Below are 10,642 nucleotides of genomic sequence, written 5' to 3'. Positions count from 1 at the left end.
ATTCAAAAGCCACCATAATGCAGTAGTAAATACTTTCCAGAACAAAAGGCAGCCAATGCGGATAATTATTAGGAGCTCAACCATCATTATCTCACACCCCAAAACAGCCAACCTTCCAGCCTTTAGTGCACTTACTAATTGGAGTCGGACAGAGGCCCCATAGTCAAAGACATAGCCTTTAGTAAAAAATAAGAAAGCTCTTTGAATTTATGAGTCCATGTGCCATAAGAACATCCACAATGTTCTGACAGAGCCTTCAAACTCCTGTTGCCATCGTCACAGTCTATTCTTGTGGGTTACGCTCTAATTTAGTAACTGGGGAAACACCTCCCCGCATGGCTGCCACTCAGAGAGCTGGGTTTAGACTCATCACTCCTTTCTTTGACATTAAACAAGGGTCGTCATTTATTTAAGAAGCCACATTTCAGACTTTTGTGTATGGTAGAGTAAAGGTGTTTGTGCACCCATATCCCCTTGATAATTAATGATGAGCTAGGAGAATGGGAGAGAAAAGAAGAAGGAGGAGACAGAAACACAGACTTTTTAAATGAAGCCAAGAGATACCTGTTCATTGCACACGAACATTTGAGGACTGGGAACTGCCTTAGCAGAATGTGTAGAATGAAAACTAGATGCCTACCAAGGACTGATTCATCCTGCAGAACTTGGAAATGCTCAGGGATTGAAGACATGGGTACCTTGAAGGCAGACATAAGGTGTGGACCAGAACATGGTGGGAAACATAAAAGTCTGCATAAAAACAACCAGGAAGCCTGGACCAGCAGCTGGCTACGCACACATGAATGAGCCGAGGCTGGCTGACACCAGCCAAAGTGCAGAGCAGAGCCTATAAGCTAACTAAGTGTGTTTTCTTTATTTTTATTTATTGTTATTATTATTATTATTGAGATGAAGTTTTGCTCTTGTCACCCAGACTGAAGTGCAATGGCATGATCTCAGTTCACTGCAACCTCCACTTCCTAAGTTCAAGCGATTCTCCTGCCTCAGCCTCCTGAGTAGCTGGTATTACAGTAACCCGCCACCATGCCCAGCTAATTTTTTGTGTTTTTGGTAGAGACAGGGTTTCACCACGTTGGCCAGGCTGGTATCAAACTCCTGACCTCAGGTGATCCACCCATCTCGACCTTCCAAAGTGCTGGGATTACAGGCGTGAGCCACTATGTCCAGCCTCCCTCTCCAGACTCTATTTCCCCTCTGCCACCTGGATACCAGGAAAATTGCTTGAACCCGGGAGGTGGAGGTTCAAGTGAGCTGAGATCGCACCACTGCACTCCAGCCTGGGTGACAGAGTGAGACGCCATCTCAAAATAAAATAAAATAAAATAAAATAAACTGTTGGAAGCTATTAAGTGCAATAGTTATGAAAGTAGAAATGTCGAGTAGAACACACTATTAAAGCTATGAATATGAAAAAAAAGAGCTTTGAATTGTTTTGTATGTTCTCTAACTGATCTATTTCTTTGGATAATCTAGTAATTTCTTCTTCCAGATATCCTTCAGTAACAACAACTTGTTGCCACTGGCAAGCAAAAGTGATAGCCATTTCTTGTTGTACTTTGTGGCTGCAGTTTGCACTCCTGAAGCTAGCAAACATCTGAAGTTTCTCAGATGCGTAGTTCACAAACCGCTGTTTAAAGCCTCTTTCCTTGGCACAGGTGCTCCAGGATAGCCTTTCATAAAGATACCAAACTCCACACATACATAATGAAACATATATGAATTGCCAGCCTACAGTTTTCCAAATTACTCCTCCAACAGTGATGCCCATAGAAGTCCTAGATGTAAGAGAAGCTAATCCTGTTATGAAGGTAACCATGAGTTCTGTGTGTGATGCATTATCTGGTGTTGCTGGGTTGATAGAAGCAGTGGGAGTACAGGCTAAAGAGCTGGGGAAAGTGAGGCTCTGACAATCCCAGGAGCGCCCTCTGAGCATTTGTAGGAATCAATGCACAAGTGAAGACCAGCCCAGGGAAAAATGGAATACACTGTCCTCTTGAAAATCCGGTCATAACTTGTGGCAATAGAGCTCATAACTGAGGTCAAATTTCTTGCAAGGGATCAGTGTATGCAGTTTATTCTATATGTCAGCTGAAAATAATGGTTTCAAATTTTTAATAATTTCTCGCTAGGATTAAACACTGAGGCATTGTCTTCACTGGTGCATCAATCAACCATATTTCTTCTGATACCATCTTCTAAGTGCTAATTTAAGTCACCTTTATATACTTTCAATCCACTTAGAGTAGGATGAAACTCTGAACAAAATTCATCAACCAAAACAGACAGTCAACAAATCTCATCTGTCCTTGCACATGAAACCTTGTTTGCCATTTCCTTGGTAACCTCCCTGATTTTTTTCTTTTTTTCTTTCTTTTTTTTTTTTGAGATGGAGTCTCGCTCTATCGCCCAGGCTGGAGTGCAGTGGCGCGATCTCGGCTCACTGCAACCTCCGCTTTGCCACCATGCCCGACAAATTGTTGTATTTTTAGTAGAGACGGGGTTTCATCATGTTGGCCAGGCTGGTCTTGAACTCCTGACCTCGTGATCCACCTGCCTCAGCCTCCCAAAGGCGTGAGCCACCACACTCGGCCTTCCTGATTTTTTTCTTAACATCTAGTGTTAAAAGGTTCATCTGGTTTGGGATAAAGTTCAGTCTACCAATTTGTTCTTCCCACTCCTCCTTTGAATAAGCTCTTCTCTGTCACTGCCACGTTTATTGAATCTATTGTGTTTTTCACAATATCTAGTCTTGGCGTAGCTCCGATAGTGTGCTGTTTGAACCTTGTTTTCACTGCTGATTGTGAGATACACTCCTCAAAGATTTGTTAAAATTCTGAAACTCCTGTAATCTTGCCTGAAATCCTTTCCCAAGTACTTCACTGCCTTCTGGCATCCCCTGTGGTTTGTGCGGTCTAGCACTAAGAACTTCCTTTGCTGAAATGAAGAATATATGATTCTGTGCTTCTAAAGGATCCACAACTTTAACCTCCTCCACAAATAAATGCAAGCACCTTTCCATGTGCTGTCTGCATACATCTTCCTTATATTCTGGCTCTGATGAAGAGACAACCCAGTGATTATTCAGAGTTAAATTATTAGGCTTGGAAAGCTGCTTTTACCTTGTGAAAAAAATGTTTTTCTGTGTTCATTAGTGTTGATTCAGAGTTTACAAACAAAATGATGACATGAGCATCTAACCAACACTCATCAATCCAGGTATCCAGCTCTGTAGTGACATCTGTGCCTGGACTGTCTACTAAAACCATCTCACCTTTCAAGAGGACACACTTTGTCTTTGGCCAAAACACATGTGTATGACAGCCAGCATCCAAGTCTTTGTCCATCTGAAGGGCTGATGAACTGTCTTTACGCTCTTTTTTCATCTTATCCCTTTGTCATAAGATAGGTTTTATCTCCATTGGTCCCTTAAACACTTAGGAAGCAATTAGTTGTATAGTCAATCCCACTAGGGAGAGCTTTATCCCACAACATTGCATTGATAACAGAGCTTGTCCTGCCAAAAAATGCCACCTTCATTTGTCTCTGACATAGCACCTTACCAATGATAGAAAGCTTGTTTTTATATTCTTGTATTTCTACTTAATTATCCTCAGTAGCTCAGTCAAGTTCTAGATTCTTATATGTTGCTATTTTTATTCCACCTGGATTGGATCTTCAGATCTTGAGCTGAGAAGGGAGATTCACATACTTCAGCAATATGTGATCCTCAGTAACAAACTCCAGTAACTGGTCAAAGATTGCAGTAATTGCCTTCTTATCCAGCACAAAGTGCTTCAGTGGAAAAGTCCCCAAGCTGCCCCATCTTCCTAAGAGATCACTCTGTTAATTTTTTTAAAATCTTTTTTTCTCTTGGTGTTTCATTTTAGATAGCATCCAATTAGTACTGTCTTTTAGGTCACTGATATTTTCTTCTAAACTTTCTGATCTGCTGCAATTCTCATCTAATATATTTTTCAACTCAGTTTTTGAAGTTTTCATCTCTAGAAGTTTGATTTGGATCTTCCATGTCCCTACTTAGCATTTTTAATCTTTTCTCTAGCTTCTTGAACATATGAAATTTGATCAGAATGACTTTTAAAGTCCTTGCCTATTCTATCATTTGTGTCACTTTGAAGCTGGTTTTGATTCAATGATTTTTCTTCTCATTATGGACTGTATTTTCCTGCTTCTATGAATGTCTGGCAATTTTTCTTTGAATAGTAGATATTGATGATTTATTTCATGGGTTGTTGATTATTTTTGTACTCCTATAAATATTTCTGAGCTCTGTTCTGAGATATAGTTAAGGTACTTTGAAAGAGTTTGATCATTTCTGAGCTTGCTTTTAAGATTTGTTCATTAGAAGCAGATGTGAATTTATTCTAGGATTAATTTTTCTCCATTACAGTGGCAAGGCGGTTCTTCATACATTAACTGATGCTCTCTGAATTACAAGGTTTTCCATTCTGGTTTTTGGGAACAGGTGCTATTTTTGGCCTTGTGTGTTCTTTGAAGCACTGTTCTCTTCAATCTTTTGGATCATTCTTCCCCCATCCTCAAAGCATTTCCTCACACATATGTACTGATCAGTGCTCTGCTCAAGATCCCATGGAACTCTCTGCAGGTCTCCAGGGTTCTTCCTCTATGCAGCTCTCTTCTCTTCAGAACTCTTGCTCTCTTGACTTCCCCAATTCCCAGCTCTGTCTCAACTCAGGAAGACCACCATGCTCCACCTGGGTGCCCCTCCCTGTGCCATGGCCTGAAAGCTTTCTCAGAGCCATAAGATGGGCAATCTTAGGGCTCATTTTGACGCAGGGCAGCTGAGCCCCCAAATTGGAGTCTTACCCCAGGAAGGTTCTTGGCTTTACCTACGAAGGAATTCAAGGGTGAGCCAGGGGTATTAGACAGCAATCTTTTATTGAACCAGAACTGTCCTCACAGAGCAGGGCTAACTCATAGGCAGTACCCCAAAGCATCTCTTGTGGGCTGTTGGCTACCTGTATTTTTACCTACTTTTACCCACCTTTAATTATATGCAAAATTAAGGGATGAATTAATGCAAATTAAGGGCAGGTCATTCAGAACTTTCTAGAAAAGAGGGGGCAACTTCCTGGTCATTGCCACAAAAAGAGGTGATAACTTCTGGTCATTGCCATGACTTCTGTGTGTGATGCATTATCTGGTGTTGCTGGGTTGATAGAAGCAGTGGGAGTACAGGCTAAAGAGCTGGGGAAAGTGAGGCTCTGACAATCCCAGGAGCGCCCTCTGAGCATTTGTAGGAATCAATGCACAAGTGAAGACCAGCCCAGGGAAAAATGGAATACACTGTCCTCTTGAAAATCCGGTCATAACTTGTGGCAATAGAGCTCATAACTGAGGTCAAATTTCTTGCAAGGGATCAGTGTATGCAGTTTATTCTATATGTCAGCTGAAAATAATGGTTTCAAATTTTTAATAATTTCTTGCTAGGATTAAACACTGAGGCATTGTCTTCACTGGTGCATCAATCAACCATATTTCTTCTGATACCATCTTCTAAGTGCTAATTTAAGTCACCTTTATATACTTTCAGTCCACTTAGAGTAGGATGAAACTCTGAACAAAATTCATCAACCAAAACAGACAGTCAACAAATCTCATCTGTCCTTGCACATGAAACCTTGTTTGCCATTTCCTTGGTAACCTCCCTGATTTTTTTCTTTTTTTCCTTTTTTTTTTTTTGAGATGGAGTCTCGCTCTGTTGCCCAGGCTGGAGTGCAGTGGTGCGATCTCGGCTCACTGCAACCTCCGCTTTGCCACCATGCCCGACAAATTGTTGTATTTTTAGTAGAGACGGGGTTTCATCATGTTGGCCAGGCTGGTCTTGAACTCCTGACCTCGTGATCCACCTGCCTCAGCCTCCCAAAGGCGTGAGCCACCACACTCGGCCTTCCTGATTTTTTTCTTAACATCTAGTGTTAAAAGGTTCATCTGGTTTGGGATAAAGTTCAGTCTACCAATTTGTTCTTCCCACTCCTCCTTTGAATAAGCTCTTCTCTGTCACTGCCACGTTTATTGAATCTATTGTGTTTTTCACAATATCTAGTCTTGGCGTAGCTCCGATAGTGTGCTGTTTGAACCTTGTTTTCACTGCTGATTGTGAGATACACTCCTCAAAGATTTGTTAAAATTCTGAAACTCCTGTAATCTTGCCTGAAATCCTTTCCCAAGTACTTCACTGCCTTCTGGCATCCCCTGTGGTTTGTGCGGTCTAGCACTAAGAACTTCCTTTGCTGAAATGAAGAATATATGATTCTGTGCTTCTAAAGGATCCACAACTTTAACCTCCTCCACAAATAAATGCAAGCACCTTTCCATGTGCTGTCTGCATACATCTTCCTTATATTCTGGCTCTGATGAAGAGACAACCCAGTGATTATTCAGAGTTAAATTATTAGGCTTGGAAAGCTGCTTTTACCTTGTGAAAAAAATGTTTTTCTGTGTTCATTAGTGTTGATTCAGAGTTTACAAACAAAATGATGACATGAGCATCTAACCAACACTCATCAATCCAGGTATCCAGCTCTGTAGTGACATCTGTGCCTGGACTGTCTACTAAAACCATCTCACCTTTCAAGAGGACACACTTTGTCTTTGGCCAAAACACATGTGTATGACAGCCAGCATCCAAGTCTTTGTCCATCTGAAGGGCTGATGAACTGTCTTTACGCTCTTTTTTCATCTTATCCCTTTGTCATAAGATAGGTTTTATCTCCATTGGTCCCTTAAACACTTAGGAAGCAATTAGTTGTATAGTCAATCCCACTAGGGAGAGCTTTATCCCACAACATTGCATTGATAACAGAGCTTGTCCTGCCAAAAAATGCCACCTTCATTTGTCTCTGACATAGCACCTTACCAATGATAGAAAGCTTGTTTTTATATTCTTGTATTTCTACTTAATTATCCTCAGTAGCTCAGTCAAGTTCTAGATTCTTATATGTTGCTATTTTTATTCCACCTGGATTGGATCTTCAGATCTTGAGCTGAGAAGGGAGATTCACATACTTCAGCAATATGTGATCCTCAGTAACAAACTCCAGTAACTGGTCAAAGATTGCAGTAATTGCCTTCTTATCCAGCACAAAGTGCTTCAGTGGAAAAGTCCCCAAGCTGCCCCATCTTCCTAAGAGATCACTCTGTTAATTTTTTTAAAATCTTTTTTTCTCTTGGTGTTTCATTTTAGATAGCATCCAATTAGTACTGTCTTTTAGGTCACTGATATTTTCTTCTAAACTTTCTGATCTGCTGCAATTCTCATCTAATATATTTTTCAACTCAGTTTTTGAAGTTTTCATCTCTAGAAGTTTGATTTGGATCTTCCATGTCCCTACTTAGCATTTTTAATCTTTTCTCTAGCTTCTTGAACATATGAAATTTGATCAGAATGACTTTTAAAGTCCTTGCCTATTCTATCATTTGTGTCACTTTGAAGCTGGTTTTGATTCAATGATTTTTCTTCTCATTATGGACTGTATTTTCCTGCTTCTATGAATGTCTGGCAATTTTTCTTTGAATAGTAGATATTGATGATTTATTTCATGGGTTGTTGATTATTTTTGTACTCCTATAAATATTTCTGAGCTCTGTTCTGAGATATAGTTAAGGTACTTTGAAAGAGTTTGATCATTTCTGAGCTTGCTTTTAAGATTTGTTCATTAGAAGCAGATGTGAATTTATTCTAGGATTAATTTTTCTCCATTACAGTGGCAAGGCGGTTCTTCATACATTAACTGATGCTCTCTGAATTACAAGGTTTTCCATTCTGGTTTTTGGGAACAGGTGCTATTTTTGGCCTTGTGTGTTCTTTGAAGCACTGTTCTCTTCAATCTTTTGGATCATTCTTCCCCCATCCTCAAAGCATTTCCTCACACATATGTACTGATCAGTGCTCTGCTCAAGATCCCATGGAACTCTCTGCAGGTCTCCAGGGTTCTTCCTCTATGCAGCTCTCTTCTCTTCAGAACTCTTGCTCTCTTGACTTCCCCAATTCCCAGCTCTGTCTCAACTCAGGAAGACCACCATGCTCCACCTGGGTGCCCCTCCCTGTGCCATGGCCTGAAAGCTTTCTCAGAGCCATAAGATGGGCAATCTTAGGGCTCATTTTGACGCAGGGCAGCTGAGCCCCCAAATTGGAGTCTTACCCCAGGAAGGTTCTTGGCTTTACCTACGAAGGAATTCAAGGGTGAGCCAGGGGTATTAGACAGCAATCTTTTATTGAACCAGAACTGTCCTCACAGAGCAGGGCTAACTCATAGGCAGTACCCCAAAGCATCTCTTGTGGGCTGTTGGCTACCTGTATTTTTACCTACTTTTACCCACCTTTAATTATATGCAAAATTAAGGGATGAATTAATGCAAATTAAGGGCAGGTCATTCAGAACTTTCTAGAAAAGAGGGGGCAACTTCCTGGTCATTGCCACAAAAAGAGGTGATAACTTCTGGTCATTGCCATGACATTTGTAAATTGTCTTGGTGCTGATGAGAGTATCTTATACTAACGAGCACTGGGAGCAACTAGAAGGTGCCTTTGAGCCACCTGCTGGTTTTTGCCAGTTTCTTCACTGCGTCCTGTTTTGACCAGATCCTGGCTTGGTCAGCAGGGTTGTGACTGGAAAGCAAGTCCTCCCAGCCTCCTTCTCAACTGCACGTTTCTCATGCTTCTTAGAGATCACTGTCCTTTGTTGCCTGATGTCCATGCCATGTTGTTCTTTCATGATTTATTTTGGTTGTTTCAAGCAGGAGATTGTTACTCCATTTCAACCAAATGTAAAGCCCTTTAAAATCTCTTTCATTTTACACTGTGTTCTCCAGATAAAATTCCTTTGACTTTCTGCAGTCTTTCTTTGAATAGTAAACCTAAAAATATACTTATTTTTGGATGTTTAAAAGATTTCTCTAGTTATTATAGTGCAAGTTCATTTTTATATTTCAATATCAGGCTTTCATTTTAATAGCAATATTATTGTCTACCTTATACTTACTCATATTACAACTTCTCTCAAAATGCTCTTTGAAGCCATTTCTGAAGTTGAATCAGGAAATTATCTAGCAAAGGCCAAGAATTAGGATTATGGCTCTATTACAATAATAGAGTGTCACTACCATACTTCTTTATAAGGCAAAAATGTTATCCATATTGTGACTGAAATTCCCATAGTAATGTCTTCAAAAAGTAAAGTAATGAGTACTTTAGTATTTTTTAAATTTACACAAGAAATTTTTTAAAAGTATCATCATTGTTTTCCAGGTTTCCTTGAAGTCCTAACAAACATAGGAACATTTCCCATTATTCTACCTGTGTATACTCATATTCCCACTATTTTCCTCCCTTATAGAAATGGCATATTGTCTTTAAGTGTTCTCTTTTTTCTTTCATTATTAAAGTACTAGTAATGATATTCAAAGATTTCCATGACTGAGCCTCTACTGGCTGTTTCACACTTTCTGCTCCACCCAAATGGAGGATTCTAAGGCCCCCTCACAGGACACTTAACTGTGTCCACCTCCGTCTTCTCTGTTATCCTCCTGAGATGAACCTCCTGCCACCTTCCAACGTGCGCCATCCAATCCTACCCTTCCGTAAGGAGCCAGCCCCAGGACCAAATCCAGGAAGCCTTTTCAAGATTTCCCTCCACCTCAACTCAACTTTCCCTCTTGGAAATTCCACTGTATTTTGTCTAAACTTGATTTTAACTTTGTTTTAGAGTCTTTTGTTTATATTTCTTACACTGCTAGATCAGTGATTCTCAATTTAGTGTGCATCAAAATCACCCAAGGAGCTTGTTAAGACTTTGCTGAGCCCTACTCCCAGAGTCTCCGGGGCCCAATAATTTCTAGCATGCTCTCAGCTGATGCAGATCCTGCTGGTCCAAGGAAAACACTTTTCACAACCCCATGGTCTAGACCCCTTGAAAGTAGTGTCCATATCTCATGCATCTTAATTCCACAAAGTATCCAACAAAGTGACTTGCAAAGCGCTATTCAATAGGATAGCTTTATTAGTATTGAATTTCTGGACTTCGAAGATGTATTTTAGAAAATGTCATATGTATTGGCTGGGCGCCATGGCTCATGCCTGTAATCCCAACACTTTGGGAGGCCGAGGCGAGTGGATCACGAGGTCAGGAGATCGAGAGCATCCTGGCTAACACGGTGAAACCATGTCTCTACTAAAAATACAGAAAAATTAACCAGGCGTTGTGGCAGGCACCTGTAGTTCCAGCTACTCGGGAGGCTGAGGCAGGAGAATGGCGTGAACCCAGGAGGCGGAGTTTGCAGTGAGCCGAGATTGCGCCACTGCACTCCACCCTGGGAGACAGAGCGAGACTCCGTCTCAAAAAAAGAAAGAAAATAAGAAAATGTCATATGTACGAATGTAATTTAAAAAAGTCACAGTTACAATGAAAAACCCAAAAGAATTTTTAAAAGAGCATAGGATCTGTTTATAAGTTTGCATGCTTCGTCAGTGAATAAAGCAATGGGGATTGGGGTGAGGCAAGTGCAGTGGCTCACTCCCGTAATCCCAGCACTTTGGGATGCCAAGGTGGGTGGATCACCTGAGGTCAGGAGTTGGAGACCA

General features: G+C 40.7%; 1 pseudogene; it reads right to left on the bottom strand.

The window, feature by feature from the left end:
* Positions 1 to 1,366: 1,366 nt before the first annotated feature.
* The window catches only part of LOC105535968, a 15,584-nt pseudogene continuing 6,308 nt past the window's right edge, over positions 1,367 to 10,642 (bottom strand).

This window comes from Mandrillus leucophaeus, unplaced genomic scaffold (assembly GCF_000951045.1).
Source record: "Mandrillus leucophaeus isolate KB7577 unplaced genomic scaffold, Mleu.le_1.0 Scaffold152, whole genome shotgun sequence".
NCBI classification, from domain to species: Eukaryota; Metazoa; Chordata; class Mammalia; order Primates; family Cercopithecidae; genus Mandrillus; species Mandrillus leucophaeus.
The sequence above is the reverse complement of the archived record's forward strand: the minus strand, read 5'-3'. Positions and strand labels throughout refer to the sequence as shown.